The sequence below is a fragment of the Pinus tabuliformis genome, chromosome 2_2, assembly GCF_031772625.1.
Source record: "Pinus tabuliformis cultivar Carrire ecotype Pingquan chromosome 2_2, CPIR1, whole genome shotgun sequence".
Lineage (NCBI taxonomy): Eukaryota > Viridiplantae > Streptophyta > Pinopsida > Pinales > Pinaceae > Pinus > Pinus tabuliformis.
Genome location: NC_142300.1, coordinates 43,153,077 through 43,171,570, shown reverse-complemented (window position 1 = coordinate 43,171,570; position 18,494 = coordinate 43,153,077). Strand labels below are relative to the sequence as shown.

General features: G+C 35.6%; 1 pseudogene; it reads right to left on the bottom strand.

The window, feature by feature from the left end:
* Nucleotides 1–8,839: 8,839 nt before the first annotated feature.
* The window catches only part of LOC149191406 (uncharacterized), a 135,856-nt pseudogene continuing 126,201 nt past the window's right edge, over nt 8,840–18,494 (bottom strand).

Below are 18,494 nucleotides of genomic sequence, written 5' to 3'. Positions count from 1 at the left end.
ACACATCTCTAGCCTAGACCTCTAAATGTGAGTGTTTAGTTTCAAATGCGCCTTAGGTTAATTGAATACATTTTAAATTTTTATCTTGAAATTAAGTCTCAGTTTTTAGGCCCTATCGATGTCACTTGAAAAACTCCTATATGCATCTATATGAGACAAAACCATTTCAATTTGATGAATGTTTACACTAATTGAGAGTAGAGAAAACAACCAATGCAACAAACAAGCAACTGAAAGAAAGATGACTCTTCACTACTTCACTTTTCAAAAAAAAATAATGAAAATTCTTTCCACTTCCTATCCTTCCTATCAAATGCACTTCAACTAGTCCTTTCAACAATAAAAGAAGTTCCTTTCATTTCAAATGCTTTTGATGATGCAATTCTAACTTTCAATGATGCAAGCTAATGCAACATATCAAATTAACAAACTAGAATGATGTATTTTTCAATGGAATGATAAAATGAATCTTTCACATAAACATTTCAATGAAAATTTTCAAACAACCAACATCAATCATATGCCAAGCATGATAAGGAGAACTCCTTTCAAACCAAGTATGCAAAGACTCAATCGAAACAAAACAAGCAATGTAATCTATGCTCTAAAAGAGATGTTCAATCAAGAGAAGAGAAAATGAAACTTTTTCACTTGTTCAATTGAAAACAAAGCAATATAAGGACTAAAACATGAAATGCATGGAGCAGCTAACCAACAACTTGACTTGATGAGCAGACAAACGATTGAATGGACAATGACCTAGATGCCCTAGGGACACAAACCATCCAAAAACTCAAAAAATCAAGTAAGGCAAACTCAAACCAATCAAGAAAACAAATCAAGCTAACGAAGCTTTCTAGCTAGGGAGAATAAAGGCAAACAAGCCAAGAAACAAAACCTATGAGGACAAGACACATTGGCAATGATTCAGGAGAAACCCTGATTTTAACCTACAGGAATCGGTGCGACTGCCTAACTGACAACAAGCGCCACAAGGGGCTATGACACAACTATTAAAGGGTAAATAATGTTGGTCAGCGCGATTGTCAGAAAATAAATACATTGATCGAGGGATTCAAAGAAAAAAGAAAAAAATTTAGAAATAAAAACCAGACTTGTCACTCTAAATTCAAGAATCTATGCAGCAAACAGTGTAAAGCACAGAAAACCAAAAAGAAAGAGTGATATGACAAAAGTCAACACAAATCATGAAATGCAAACAATCCAAAGAGAGGGATGGATCCCCAGCAGAGTCACCAATTTGTGTAGTAGGAGCATCCTCTCTACGGACAGAGATGACCCCTCTAGCCCAAGAGAGTGGGTCTAGTCACAAACAAGACAATCTAATGTAAATTTCTTTAGATTAGAATCAAATAAGAGGGTCTGCCTCTTATAGCGCTAATCCACTTGATGATGATCTTGCTTCCTTTCTCCAACTTCCTTTCATTCCTTTCATTCAAATACCTGAAACAAACATGCAAGAAACAACAGAAATGTGATATCATAAAATCAAATTCAATCTACTTAAAACGTCAAGGACTTTTAAGCTATCAAATCCAATATAACACATGATATAGGAAATACACCATTAGTTGTATTAATATAAACTTCAAAGATAAATACAACCAAAGCCTTGACATTGCAGGTTCCCTTTGGCATGTCTGGGTTCTTACACCACTGTAAGCATCTCATGATTCACCCTCAAAAAAATGGAAGTTCAAGGCCTCTTTCCTTTTGCTCCAAACCAAGCACTATAAGCTTATTCTCCCTTCATACACAAACTAGGAGGCTAAGGTTCTCAAGATGGCTATCAAGATTTGCAGATAATTCCAGCCCTTTCATAAGCTACCTAAGGTTGTAAAATGAGAAGTTTATATAGCTTTAATAGATGGTAAATGGATCCTCTTATGGTGGGAGAGGCCTTATCCCATTTGGTTTGTTCCATTTTAATAGGGGAAAGGAGCCCAAATAGTCCCTCTTGGCTCTATCTTGCTCAAGCATTTACCAGACTTCCGTTCACGAAGCTTCTAGACCTGGAAGCTTCAACTCCATTTTTAAAAACTTGCTAAAAGAGAGTCATCCCGGGTGATGAATGGTTCACTTGCATTGGTCTTGAAAACTGAGTTTGAAGGAATATTCTTGGGAAATGATGTAAGAGGGAAGAGGAACTAGGTGAACCTAATGGTTCAACCACGATGACTTTTTCTCAAACAACAAGAGAAAAGAGATTAATTTCAGGGCTTCTTTAAAACATATTAAAGGTATTCTCACGATTTGGTCTGGAATAAGACTATCAGGAATGTGTTGTGATCATGGGCAAAAAAAAAATTAAGACGCTAAAACAGACTGTTCCCTTTTCATGTTTTAAGAGTAGAAAAAAAGGCAAAGTTGACTCTAGTCACTTTTGGTTTGAACGAGATCGAAAGGACAAGTACTCGATGATATTTTAAATTTAAAGAGTCAAAAAGACCAAAATGACTGCTTTGAATAATCTATGCAAAAGGATTGCCAAGTAATTGTGAATTTCATAATACCTCCCGCCGAATCGAGAAGTACGGGCAAGCAATCTCCCCGAATGTTGTGTTCGGTGTATCACGTTTACAAGGTGGCAAACTCAGCTTCCTATAGATAAAGGGTTGCAAACCTAGTGGGGTCTCCCTTTATATATGCGATGGTATGGGGAGCACAACTCCATACTAGTGTTGTCTAGTACTGAAGCAAACGACAACTACTAGGTTTAAAGACGTTGTAGCACATCTCTAGCCTAGACCTCTAAATGTGAGTGTTTAGTTTCAAATGCCCCTTAGGTTAATTGAATACATTTTAAATTTTTATCTTGAAATTAACTCTCAGTTTTTAGGCCCTATCGATGTCACTTGGAAAACTCCTATATGCAGCTATATGACACAAAACCCTTTCAATTTGATGAATGTTTACACTAATTGAGAGTAGAGAAAACAATCAATACAAGAAACAAGCAACTAAAAGTGAGATGACTCTTCACTACTTCACTTTTCAAAACAAAATAATGAAAATTCTTTCCACTTCCTATCCTTCCTATCAAATGCACTTCAACTAGTCCTTTCAACAATAAAAGAAGTTCCTTTCATTTCAAATGCTTGTGATGATGCAATTCTAGCTTTCAATGATGCAAGCTAATGCAACATATCAAATTAACAAACTAGAATGATGTATTTTTCAATGGAATGATAAAATGAAACTTTCACATAAAAATTTCAATGAAAAATTTTCAAACAAACAACATCAATCATATGCCAAGCATGATAAGGAGAACTCCTTTCAAACCAAGTATGCAAAGACTCAATTGAAACAAAACAAGCAATGAAATCTATGCTCTAAAAGAGACGTTCAATCAAGAGAAGAGAAAACGAAACTTGTTTACTTGTTCAATTGAAAAAAAAGCAATATAAGGACTAAAACATGAAATGCATGGACCATCTAACCAACAACTTAACTTGATGAGTAGACAAACGATTGAATGGACAATGACCTAGATGCCCTAGGGACACAAACCATCCAAAAATTCAAAAAATCAAGTAAGGAAAACTAAAACCAATCAAGCAAACAAATCAATCTAACGAAGCTTTCTAGCCAGGGAGAATAAAGGCAAACAAGCCAAGAAACAAAACTTACGTGGACAAGACACATTGGCAATGATTCAGGAGAAACCCTGATTTTAACCTACAGGCATCGGCGTGAATGCCTAACTGAAAAAAAGCGCCACAAGGGGCTATGATGCAACTGTTCAAGGGTAAATAGCATTGGTCAGCTCGACTGTCAGAAAATAAACAACATTGATCGAGGGATTCAAAGAAAAAATAAAAATTTTCAGAAATCAAAACTAGACCTGTCACTCTAAATTCAAGAATCTAGGCAGCAAACAGTGTAAAGCACAGAAAACCAAAAAGAAAGAGTGATATGACAAAAGTCAACACAAATCATGAAATGCAAACAATCCAAAGAGAGGGATGGATCCCCAATGGAGTCACCAATTTGTGGAGTAGGAGTATCCTCTCTACAGACAGAGACGATCCCTCTAGCCCAAGAGAGTGGGTCTAGCCACAAACAAGGCAACCTAATGTAAATTTCCTTAAATTAGAATTGAATAAGAGGGTCTACCTCTTATAGCGCTAATCCACTTGATGATGATCTTGCTTCCTTTCTCCAACTTCCTTTCATTCCTTTCATTCAAATACCTGAAACAAACATGCAAGAAACAACAACAACATGATAGCATAAAATCGAATTCAATCTACTTAAAAGGTCAAGGACTTTTAAGCTGTCAAATGCAATATAACGCACGATATAGGAAATAAAACATTAGTTGTATTAATATAAACTTCAAAGAGAAATACAACCAAAGCCTTGACATTGCAGGTTCCCTTTGGCATGTCTGGGTTCCAGCACCACTATAAGCATCTCATGATTCACCCTCAAAACAATGGAAGTTCAAGGCCTCTTTCCTTTTGCTCCAAACCAAACACTATAAGCTTATTCTCCCTTCACACACAAACTAGGAAGCTAAGGTTCTCAAGATGGCTATCAAGATTTGCAGATAATTCCATCCCTTTCATTAGCTACCTGAGGTTGTAAAATGAGGAGTTTATATAGCTCTAATAGAGGGTAAATGGATCCTCTTATGGTGGGAGAGGCCTTATCCCATTTGGTTTGTTCCATTTTAATATGGGAAAGGAGCCCAAAGAGTCCCTCTTAGCTATATCTTGCTCAACCATTTACCAGACTTCCATTCACAAAGCTTCTAGACCTGGAAGCTTCGACTCCATTTTTAAAAACTTGCCAAAAGAGAGTCGGCGCGGGTGATGAATGGCTCACTTGTGTCAGTCTTGAAAACTGAGTTTGAAGGAATATTATTGGGAAATGATGTAAGAGGGAAATGTTTTGCAAGTGAAGAGGGATGTAGGGACATGTTCTTCATGGTAGGAAAACATATGAGGGTCACTGTAGAGGTCCTCCAGGATCGAGGAACAAGGAGCATAGGGACAGTGACAAAATGTTGTGTAACATTAACTTACTACTACTACTTCCGGACTACACCTCTATCACATATACTTCTTAATCATATGTGAGATTTGTTATGTTAGCATAACTAACATTCAATATTCAAACAAAATTATAGTGCCTAATTAACTTCCAAATTCATCATATATTTCACAATAAATATCACAACATATGAGACAAGATAATGCAATTAATGAGTAGAACTTCATTTAATTATAAGTCTAAAATCTTACAAAGTTTTGGTCAATGACCTACTCCCAAATACAATAAAGACTAGCCCTTGGTTCATCAACCAAGTACCACAAAAAATCCACAAAGAAAGGACCTTCCCTTATTCAAGACTTCAATCATATGATTGGGGCATGCCCATTTATCTTGGCTTGGTTTGTTCCACACTTAGCTCACTTCCACGGTTGGAAAAGGTTTTTCTTTCCATTCTCATCTCCTCCTTCGATTGAAATGGTTCGAATGATTTGACCCACCTCTACAACAATGATAGAGTGAGCCTCCTCCTTATCTGGGTTCTCATCCAATATCCATTCAGTTCTAATTCAACATATTCTTCTTCCTTCTATAAAGTTTATTCTTCTTCCTCATGCAAATTCCATCCTCGATCTCAATTTTTTTCTGTCTCTTATATTTATATGGGTTCATCGTGCCGAATTGGGTGATTGTTTCATCATGTGGGTCGATGCTCATTCAATCCCCCATCATTCTAGAAACCCCAAATTTACTTGGGCTAACTCATTTGATGCTTGGATTCACTTGTTTCTGGCGACTGTGTTGACTCACTCCATATTGACTCGACTCATTTGACACTTGGGTGTGCTTGTTTCCTGAGATTGTGCCAACTTATTTTATAGTTGGGTGCATTCATTCCTAGCACACTCATTCCACTTTAGGTACATTTGGGTACACACGGTCATTCCACTTAGGAATATTGGGGATGAATGTTTTAACCCTGTATATAAATTACGTCAATGAATTCTTAAAACAATAGAAATATACAATGGTGAGAACATAGAATATACACAAATAGTTTTCTCCAAGAATCCAAAACTGAGAAAACCATATTGATTTTTCATTATGTTCCTTTCAATGTTAAAATACATTATATACATGTCAAAGAATTTAGAAACCCCTAATCCATTAATCTTGGATTAATATATAGAACTAGTTCCCTTGATCAGATCTATAAAATGCCATGGGAAAAAAAATCATGCCCAAAACCATGTGCGAAAACCTGGGTGCATCTACCCACCATCCTTGGGTCTACCCAACCATCCTAGGGTACGTCTAATTATTTTTTTAGGGCGCTTCCTTGAACCCTGTGTAGGGGGATATTTCCCCCTTGTAAACCCCCCATAAGGGTGGGTTTCCTCCCCCCTTATGACCCCCTCATTGCACTTGGTGCAACATAATAGCTCCTACAGCTAGTCATACAAATAATATAACACAAACCCAATAGGGGCCCCTTTAGCATGGTCGTATCAAGTCAGGTGCCAAGGTAGGGGCATGTCTTGGGATCACTTGAGTGCCCCTTATGCCACCTCTATCATATTGGGTGGCCTCATTTCAACTCATGCATAAAATTGTTAGTTCATTCATGCTAGCTCAGGCGTCTTTGGCACTCTCAGTCATCTTCATGCCACAACACCTAAAATTTTGAAATATATCATTATGAAATGTGTGATGGCACTCTCACCTCGTAGCTCATATCGTCTAGATCATTTCACTCATGGGTTCTCAAGCTTATAGGACTAACATCATGCCCCACTAAAAATACTATTATTTTTTTTGAGAATGAACCTCTCCTTGCAACCCATTCATCACCAAAGGTATTGCATCCTCAAGAAGACATATCATCAAACTTACACATCATGTGATTGAAAAAACTCCTATCTACATCAATATTATGAATAATGCTCATTTCCTCACACTACTCAACCCTATGAGTCTCCAAATTATCCTACAAGAAAGACATATGGTGGATCCCCTGATGTCATCAGCTAATTAGGTAGCCAATAGGATCGTAGTGTTGACTCTACAAGAACTCACATCACTCAAACATCATGCGAACACCATTGCATCTCTCCATTTCATATCAACATCTCCACACATACATATCATCTCAAATCACATCTACTCATTAGAAAGAACCTTTGTTAGGCACTCCACATCTCATCAAACTTGTAACCATGAGAAACTAATAGCGAGCCCATATCTAAGATCTCACAAAGATGACGAAATGGGGTAGCCTTGGGGACTACCTCTCCACACTCTAACCCTACATTTTGAAGATGTATCCTACTCCCTCAAACATGCTCTAATCAATCCTAGAAATGGTCCTCCTCCTGGAATGAGCCTTCCACACCATGTTTCAATGTACCTCAAAAAAGCGGGGTAATAACCTATCCTACCCTATCTCTCCTCAATCAATATCTCCAAATCTAGATACACAAGTCAACTCTCTACTCCAACTATCTCACTACACCAAGGATTTTCATCCTTAGAATCATCCCAAATTGTGGATGAAATACCTCTAGATCCATTATCATCAACATAAAGTTTATCCTTAATCAACTCACCCTCCTCATCATATAAATAAAAAAGTTCAAAATACTTAGGTACCAAAATCTCAACATCAATGACATTAGGTCTCATTGCAAGAATCAAAATCCTCTCTTCTAAATAATTCATACTCTCTATCTTTCATAGGAAAGTAGAATCCATATTATCCAACCTCATCATAATCTCATCATCAAACTACATCTACTCCACATGAATATCTATTATCCCCACATTTCCATCTAAAATGGATAGCATGATAGAAACAATCATAGTATACAATCCTAAAAGAATGAACAATTCCTCCAAGAGCAGTACATGCAAAAATTTCTCTCCAATCAAAAACTCTTGTTCCAATACGACCTCATATTCATCCAAATGAATTATGGTGATGTCAAGATTTTCACTGCAACACTCAATCTTCACTGGAATATCTCTAATCATCCCACCTACACTTATACCCACATAGTTCAACTAATTCCTACTTTGATCATGCTTTGGAGTAGCCTCTTTTGAAGAAGTTTCACCCAAAACTAGCATCACTCCTACATATGGATTCTCTGCATATTTCATCGCAAATATCTTATGCTTCCACATGAAATTCTTTTCCATATTATGTTCTCCACATAACCAACATGAAAGAGACTTCTCCTTCCCCAAACTACTCTGCTTCATTCCATCTTCTTTTGAAGACTTTCTTTAAATTTATCTACATTGTCCTTACCTTAATCACCAACTTAATATTTCCCTTTTGTCTTCCCATTTGAAAATAAATCCAAGAGCTTATATGTTGTGAAGATACCTTCTTCAAGTATTTGAACATTCTTTCTTCTTACTTTTGTCCTACCATGAAGTTAAACAACTTGTCTCCATCAAAAATATCCTTGATCTTCAACATGATACCTAAATACTCACATATGTAAGCCTATATGATACCAATATGCCTAAAAAATCCTTAATTTACTCCTTGTAGTCCAATTCTGATCTCTTGGTCCAAACTAATGTACAAATCTTCCTTCATTTCTTCCCATATATTGATGTCATCCTGGATGTGACCAATAACAATCTCCTTTACTCTAATCCTCCACCACAACTCTTCATTCATTATCAAATATGTAGTAGGAACTCTAACCTTATCCTCCTCTAGGAATGCACCCAATTGTCCAAGAAACTACTCCACATCCCAATAGGAATTGTCAATCACCTTCGCACATTTGGTACCATCATACATTTATATTTCCTTTTCCTTCACCTTCATTTAAGTACTAAACAAACCATATCCACACACTTTCTTTAATATGTTAATTGTCTCTAACTACTCATGGATCAATGATACAAATTCACCAACCTACATATCCACTAATCCATTCTTCTTCCATTAATATAAGCTTTCTTAAGCGCCTGATGGATCAAATCAAACAAGCTTATCTCACAAGCACCACCACTCTTAGCTTGTGTACCATTCCTCTTGACCTCCAACAATTTGACTTATCCTTAAAGCAACCATCATATCATAAAAAATTTACCAAACTACCTTCAAAATTATTTGATCCCAACTCCCGATTGGTGAAGAGCTACACTGCCATTGCACATGCTCTTGTTCTAGCTTTGATACCAACTCTTGGTTAGTGAAGAGCTGCACCACTATTGCACACACTTTACCTTCTTCTAGCTATGATACCACCTGTGACATTATGGACAATGTGGTGAAGAGCATCAAAATATCCTCACACCTATGATTTTTTAGCTTTAAAATGACGTGTCATTCCCTCGAGCATACAGCCAAGTTAAGGCACATCGAGTCCTCTATACATGTAGCATAAGAAATATTTACCACAATGGATGTCAAAACTTATGACTAATACTTCTAGGCTATCCCTAACAATTATAAATCTTAATCATAGGTGAGATTTATTATGCTAGCAGAATTAACATTCAATCTTCAAACACAAGTATAATTCCCAATTAACTTCCAAATCCAACATTCATTCTAAATGTCACAATAAACGTCACAACATGTGAGACAAGATACAATTCATGAGAAAAACTTCATTTCATTATAATTTTTAAATATTACAAAGGTTCGTCCCATGACTTACTCCCAATTGTAACAAAGAAAAGCCCTTAATTCATCAACCAATTCCCATAAAGAAATCACCTTCCCTCGTTCAAGAATTCACTTGTACAATTTTGGTGTAATTGGATGTCTCGATTTGGTTTGTTTTAAACTTGGATCACTTCCATGGTTGGAATGGTTGAGTTCATTCCACACTCAGCTCATCCTTCACTTAGAACATTTTGAACATTTTGCCTCACCTCTACTCCAGGGATAGAGTTAGACTTATCCTCATCTATTTCTCCTCCAAGATCCCTTTTTTTTCTTCCACATCTTATTCTTCTTTTGCAAAGTCCATTCTTCCTCCTTCTGTGAAGTTCATCCTTACTCTCCATTGAATTCCATCTCTTATTTATATGGGTTCATCATGACAAATTGGGCAGAAATATAGTTAGGTAGATCAATGCTAATTTTGTCCCCCATCATGCTAGAAACCCCAAATTTACTTGGGAAAAATTGTTTGGTGTTTGGGTTTGCTCATTCTGGGTAGGCATGTTGACTCATTCCATCTCAATCCAACTCATTTTGTGCTTAGGTGCATGCATTTTGAGAAGGTGTGCTAACTCATTCCATAGTTGGGAATGTTCATTCTAGGAATTTGGGCACATTCAAATGGGTGTGATCGTTCCACTTAGGCATCTTCAAGCCACTTCAGTGCGGTTGTGCCAACTCAAGTACCAACGTAACGGCATGCCTTGGTCAAAATAGGGCACCTCTCATTCCACCTCTATCATCTTGATCGGGCTCGTTTCAACTCACAACCATTAAATTCCTAGCATAATCATGCCAACTTGGGCGCCTTGGGTGCTCTTAGTCCTCCTTGTGCCACAACACCCAAAATGTTGCAAATATGGTTGTGCAATGTGTGATGAAACTCTTGCCTTATGACTCATCTAATCTAGCTCATATTTATCATGGGAACTAAATATTAATGGTCTAGCACATGATTTTGTATGTTAGAGTATAGATTCATGACATTACATAGGCCTTCATGCTTACTGCTCAACTACTTGTCTCCTTCACCTTGAATACTACCTTAGCAGACATATTTGCTTTATTTTGCTTCATTGTACCCTTTGGAAAAAATTGTTGTGATTAGTGGCCTTGCCTTTCCAAATACACTTTATCATTTTATCCTATGAAGGTCAATCCATCAACCTGGGACATAGAATCATTCCATTATTCTACTCATTTTCTCCAACAAGTTGTAGATTATTTATTTTTCATACTCATTAAAAATTTGTAAAAATGACACCATTAAGCATATAGTTATCTCTTTCTCAAGCTCGTTAAAATGGAACAAAATGGACTTTACCAAGATTTATTTCCAACTATTGTTAGTGCTCATAAAACCATCAAGGATATTTATACCAAAAAATGTTAAAATTTGGAGGAAGTCATACATCTCTATCTCGATCTCAAGGCAATAGTCAGTCATGTGTCCCTTAGACATGTCATTTTTCTATGCCAATATTTTGGTTACATTGTAGCTTACCTAGGAGCTATATCATGATTCTTCTACTCCTCCCTATTTTTCATCCTTCAAATGATATGCAGAGTGCTTTTGTTCCTTACACATTGTTGCACTATGTTAGTCATTATATTGGGTCTTACTTCTATCATTCATATATCATGCTATATGTTCAAGGGAAGTTAAGCCTCAATTACCCATCCTTGTTTCATCTCATTATTATATCTCTACTACTTCACATAAAATATTAGTATATGCTTCATTTCAATTAGTGGGGGATGCATCAATGTCCTCCTTCGATGAACCTCTTCCCATTAATTCTAACTATTTATCTAAGAAAAGTGCCTAGAAACTAGATTGTGCCTTGGGACTTGCATACATTAGTGGTAGGTTTCCCCATGACTAACAATGAGTTTTCATCATTTGATCCTAATTGGGAGATTCTAGGAGTGTTCACCACCAACTCATCCATTCACACCTACTAGTTTGTACTTGGTACCTTGGGTTCCATCTTCGTCATTAATGGATTCGATCATATCTATTACTGAATTTCATCATTGATCAGTAATCAGATGAATCTTCCCACAACTTATATATTCATGTTGGTTGGTATCATATCATCGAGGTTGAGACAAATACCTTGGGGCACCACTGTGGAAAATCACTCATGCATTCCCACCCCCCCCCAAGTTGTGATGGATTTTTACTATGAATAATACAGGGGCATTCCATACCTACCCGTCATATTCTTGATATATTGTGCCAGTGATCCATACTATGTTTATTGACAGCTAAGATCTATTGTTTTTCAGATGGACCCATCATGTATTCCATTATGGCTATGCTATTGCACTTTATTTACATGGATCCATGATGTATTTTTGGTGTCCATGCTCTTTTATTCCTTTGAATATGGTTATTTATCCTTAAGGGATGATATAGTATATTGACGCATGACTGGTTCTAGGTACTTATTTGTTCTAGGCTCTTAGCACCTTCCTAGCACTATATCATCTTACTTGATTCATAATGCATTTCATCCATTAGATCCTCTTCTAACTTGACACATTAGGGGGCATTTGTTATATCCTTAAAAATCAACCTCCCAAATATTTGAGGATGCCTTGATCCCATACACTAAGACACTATATCATTTTCCCTTGAAAATTGATTTTTTTGAGCATGCTCATGCCCATCCTTTGTATAATAATACAACTAGTCAATGTTTGTAGCACCTAGAACATCCAATGGTCATTGTTGCAATGCTTCCAAACCAGACAACCTTCTAGGCTTCGAAATTGATAATCCCAAGGAGAGTTTTCACGTTATAACGTTGACACATTGTGTGGATAAATAAAAACTTCTTTCATACTTGAACTTTACCCAATTCACTCAAGCCATCAAGCTCATCCACTCATCCCAAAATAACAACTCGTTTAGATATAATGAAATGTCATACCAAAGGAGAAAAAGGAGGCAGAGAGAAGAAAACTTATGTTGTTAATATTTTTACTAAAGCCAAATGAAGGATTAGGATAAGGAGCAAGGAAGAAATTCAACGAAGTCAAGGTAAAACTTTGATACATATGTTGTACTGTTATTACTTATTTAATTAATGAAATAGATTTGTATGGTTTCCCCCTCTTTATTTCATGTTTTTAATGTGTGTGATATTTTAATGGTAAATCTAATACAATTAAATATATTATGATTATATTGGTGCTAAAAATAGATCATTCAAAGGAATTTAGAAAGTTCCATTATCGCTTTATGTGCAGGAAACATGTTGCATGAGCCATAGCTAGGATCTCAAATTTTCTCCTATCAATATTAAACATAGAAAACCTTGAGTATAAAGGTAAACCAACTAATACTTCTAAACCCCTTTGTATGCTTTAGTGATTGATGCATTAAGCATAGGATTTTATGTACAACCTTCCAAACCTCTTCTTATCAAGTGCCATGGGTAGGCCTATGAGAGGTCTCACCTCTTTAGAGGACAGATTCTTCCATATCACTTCTCCTTCTCTCTTTATACTATTATGATGTTTGGTGCATAACTTTACTTGTGCACCCTTCATGGCTTATAGAGATAATGTTCCATGTAAACTAATCTTGGAACCTTCATGATTTTATATTGGAATGTATATATCCCTAAGGTATTTCTCACGTTTTAGTGATTCATTTCCTTCAATCCATTGGTATAGGGCCTTCTTTAAGTCAAACCCCTTTCATCAAAATTAGAAGAAATCGGTGTGATAAATTCCATCATGCATATGATATCATCATCCTATTTAGTTCACAAATGGGCATAAATGCTCCATCATAAAAGAGTAATGCCCCATGGAATTGCCAGAACCTCTACAACCAACATTTAAAAAAATCTTATAACTAAAGGCGTAATAAGCACATCTTCTATTATGAACCATGCATGTTAAAAAAAATTGGGTTGTGCAACCTAGAATGAAAGATAAGCATGAATTTCTATTTCATCATAGATGATACTAATATAAATACAATGTATTAACCATTTGATTCAACTTCCAAGGTCTTTTGGACTCCTTGTAACTACTCATATTTGACACCATATCCTTAACAGATTAGTTTTCCAACATCCCCCCCACTCTGAAGGGGTGTATGTGAGTCCAAGCAGAGAGATGAGAAAAATTACTAATGGTTTAATGTTATCTTTGAATTTGGTGATTTAATGAACACTACAAAACAAATGGATATTATTAGCCAAATTCTTCTACTAGTGGTGGTTTTAGGAAGACCAATAGCCAAATGGGTAGCAGAAGTTGAAGTCCTCTACCGATGGTGGATTAAGGATAACCTCCAACTCAAAATGTGTAGTAACAATCAAAGAATTATAGTAATGGTGGTTTAAGGCTAACCACTAATTTAGAACTTGGCTTGAAGTAGCTTCTTGAACAATTTTGACTCTTGCTAGAAATTGAAGTCTTCTATAGGGTGGAAGTGATCCCTAATGATGTTTTAAATATGACCAGAAAATGTTGAAAATAGTGGTTTGAAGTTGATCACAAACATCTAGAACTTCACTCTAAGGCTCAACATTTCCTAGAAATTTTCCACATATAGAAAGAAGGTGTTATATTTTGTTGATTCGAAGTGCTCATAGATGGTGATTTGGAGATAACTACAAATTGATCTCGGTTAGAAGATGACTGCAAAATGAATCATGCTCATGGATCTTATTCTAGTTCAAGCTTGAGGCTCTAGTTTTAGTTGTTTCCTAGTCTCAATTTTGCATGCTTGGTTGATAGGGATTAAAAACTAGAAGCCTCATTATGAAAGGAAAAAAATATTTCTACAATGCTCATAGGGATGATAAAAAATTATGATTGTCCATGTGGCCAACTATATGAGGGTGTTAGCTTCTCCTAAAAATTCACCCTTTTACAAACAAACTTAAGTAAGAAACTTTTAGAAAATCATTATTTTCAAGTTAGCATTTATATTTCACTTGTTTTGCCACATTTCTTGTAAAGCGTCCAAATACTGTAATATAAGTCTTTGAGAATAACACATAGGCTATCATCATAAAATTTAAACTTTACAAATTATGGTAATGTATGCTACCATATCCACCAAGCTGGGAGGTGAAGAATTGTAATAAAAAGACCACCCACAAGAACAAATTGAACATTTGATGAATATCCATACTCCTTAAAATTTCTTTATAGATTAACAAGAAATTTTCTCGTATACTTCATAAAGCAACTAGTAAATAAAATACAAGTGTGAAACAAGACCTGACTCTAGAATAATTGGCATGTTTGAGGTACAGAATAAAATGATAGGATATGATCCCTATTTCCCGTTGTCATTCTTTGACCTCACATGTAAATCAACACAAAAACAACAGAAGTATATGACAACAAAAAATACTAGAACTATATTAAGAAGGTTGGTGACATTTGGAATATTTTTCAGTAGAAAGATTCCCAAAGTGCCTAGACCTTATATGTTCTAGTTATTGACAAATGGAACAATAAATAAAAAATCCCTCTAACTATGCACTTCATCCACTATTGATTGTAGCAGGACTAAATTCCTTCCATATAATTATCTTACATATATAAGTAGCAATGAATACTGAAATGCCAAACCCCAACCCATAACCTTTCTGAAGTAACTTGTTCAAACGTATCACAATACTACTAGTGGAAAATATCTAGACAATAAATAGGATGGAATTTCTACCTCCAAGGTCCCATATGTCACCATATATTACAAAAAACACATTTGCAATTACATCACCTGTTGTGATGAGGACACCAAGTAAAATTTGAGTAAAACCCTGATTTTCAAGAATACTATTATCCACCTCAATTATCTTGGATCATGCCAAAAGCTACATTACTAGGTCCAAAATAACTATTGGGGTAATACCAAGGTCCATAATGGTTCCATTATTAGAGGAAATAATTACACATATCGAGTAGAATGGATCCAACCTAGTTGAATGTATGCCATATAGGGGCAACTGACTTCATACTATAAAAGGATGAAATTGAGATTATATTGTACATAACCTTCTCCCTAAAGGGAACTTTTCCTTCAATTGTTTTCTTCTTCATCCATGTTTGGTTGTAATAAAGATAAGAAATATAAGACATAATTTCATCGATCTTTGAGCACTTGAGATGTGCCTCTACCAATTTTTGTTTGTTTTTTAATTGAAACTTCCAGAATTTCATGTAAACCTTGAATATCTTGTGTAAATAAGAGTCATACCTCTTTTGGTTGTAGATAAGCAAATCCCTAATGTAAGAAAATGTCTTGTTAGCCTTCTCCACCAAGCCCCAATGCACATCACTCACTCACACGATCACTAGATTAATGTGTTTTCTTTGTGGCATCATTCCCATTATGCAAAATCTAAATTCAATACCTCTCACTATATTACATGAAAGAGTCAATATTAGGTAAACAAAACATCTTCGTGAATTTCAAAAGTTGATTTGTTAAAACCAAAACCTGGAATGTGGCAACCAACCCATTTTTGGTAGCCCATTTTCTATTTTCTTTAGCAATATAGGGAAATTTATACCTTAGTAGGGACGTTAGGGTTTCTCAATGAAATTTTAAAAGATCATATTTTGGATTAGATGGGGCTTACTAGGCATCATCCTAGATTTCAAAATGGAGTTATGATTGATTGGATGTGGTACACATTGGCAACAAATTCGATATCTCTAGCACTACAAAATTATAGACTAGAGAAATATAAATTCCCACAACTACAATGTTTCCATATAGTGAGAATACAACAACAACCACAAATTCTATGATACCTCTCTCAACCCACCAGTTATGTGCATCTTGGATATATTGCGATCTCGTGGAAGAAAAGTTCAGCAAATCTGGAATACATTACCATATAGAAGAAGAGTGTAGATATCAAAGAATGAGGACTCTAGGGACCTAGGTCAAAGAGAAACATTCAATAGTGCTTAGAATTGGGGTGTTTCTATAATCCATGCAAAGAAGAGAAATGATAGATGTAGAGCTGACAGACTTTGAAAAGGATGCAAAGCTTACAAGCTCTGGAAAACTCCCATGTCTTTCCTATAATTTGGATCCAACAAAAATGATTATAAATCAATGAATAAAATTGTTTTCAAGTGTGTAACATACTTTTACAATAAATTTAATACATAAGAAAAGATGAGATGATCCTGAGACTAGGTATCGTTGGTGTGTATGTGTGTGTGTAGAGTGGGGACAAAGGGCATAATTATAATGTGAGGGTACAATGAAAGGATCTGGGTGATCTAGTAATACAACACTATAAATTCAATAACTTTGTATCTAGGGATTAATAAGGGGTTTTTCAATTAACACGCCCCTTCCTTTCAAATAGGTGTTGTCCTCAACACTTCACTAAATGTGAGTGTTTCTACCTGAAGAGATCACCTTCCCATATTTCCTCTTCCATTGGCAAGTTCTTTCATTTGACAAGGTACATAGTAATTACTTGTTTTCACATCTGCTTAACCCATGCTTCAAGGATTGTTTATGATTCTATATGATTTTAACTTCTTCATTAATCTATGGTAAAATAGTTTGGAATGGAATCTTGTCACCAATTACCTTATTTAAGAAAGAACATATAATATTGGATGTACATGCGAAGGTGGAGGTAACCCCAACTTTAAATCCATACTTCTAAACTTATGCAATATCTTATAGGGGCCATAATACTTGAATGCTAATTTACTGTCCTTATTTTGTTGCTTGAGGGATATGTATTTTTATAGGTGTATCCTCAATTATATCCTGCCTCCCACTTCAAATTACCTTTCATTAAAATGCTGATATGTTTTCTTGTTTCATCATATTGTGTTCTATAACCAAGTTTTCCTTCAATAATTTCATAAACGTTTGTTGATGCCCTATGTGGTCCTTCAATGCTTGAATCTTTAAATTCAGTTTCAATGGTTATGTGATGAATGGAGGATGATATCCATATTGTTCTATAAATTGGGACATTTTTAATGAAGTATGAAAGGATATCTTGTACCACCATTTTACCAAGGGAAAAAACTTGACCCATTGTCTCTGTTTATCATATGAAAAGCAATGAAGCTGTCCTTCTAAACATTTATTGGCAATATTACCTTGCATTTAACATTGAAGATCATAATATTAGATATGAGCCAATTGAGTACTCATATAGGAAAATATTTTAGTCAAAAAAATTCCAATGAAAATTAGATCTATCACTTACAATAATATTTAGAATTCAATGTAGCTATTGGACTATTTCCATGAATGCTACTACAATTGTACTTGCATTAAAAGGATGATAAATGATCAGGTGCTCATGTCCTAAGTGTCGTAAAATGCTCAAAATTTAAATTGCTTAGAACTGGTTCAAAGTTGAATGACTAGAAATTTCTCGTCTTCCCAATTCTGGTGCCGCAAACGGTTCGAAAAACGGTCGCCGTATGAGGAAGTTATGGCAAAAAGAAGAATTTGTCCATAACATTAGAAATTTTAATTTTTCAAAAAAAAAATTAAAAATGAATATTCCGCCTGGCACGAAATCCGAGGCAACCACCAAACATTAAATATAACTGCAGTTAATTTGGCGGAATTTTGGCAGGAGCGCCAAATTTGGCGGACCCACCATAATTGGCGGAGCTATCTGGAGTTAACTAAAGTTAGCTGGAGTTTTTCTAGGGGCAAACTGGAGAAACTTTAAATGGCCATAACTTTGGCTAGGAAAGTCGGTTTTGGACGAATTTTTTATTTTATTTTGGGTCTCTTCGA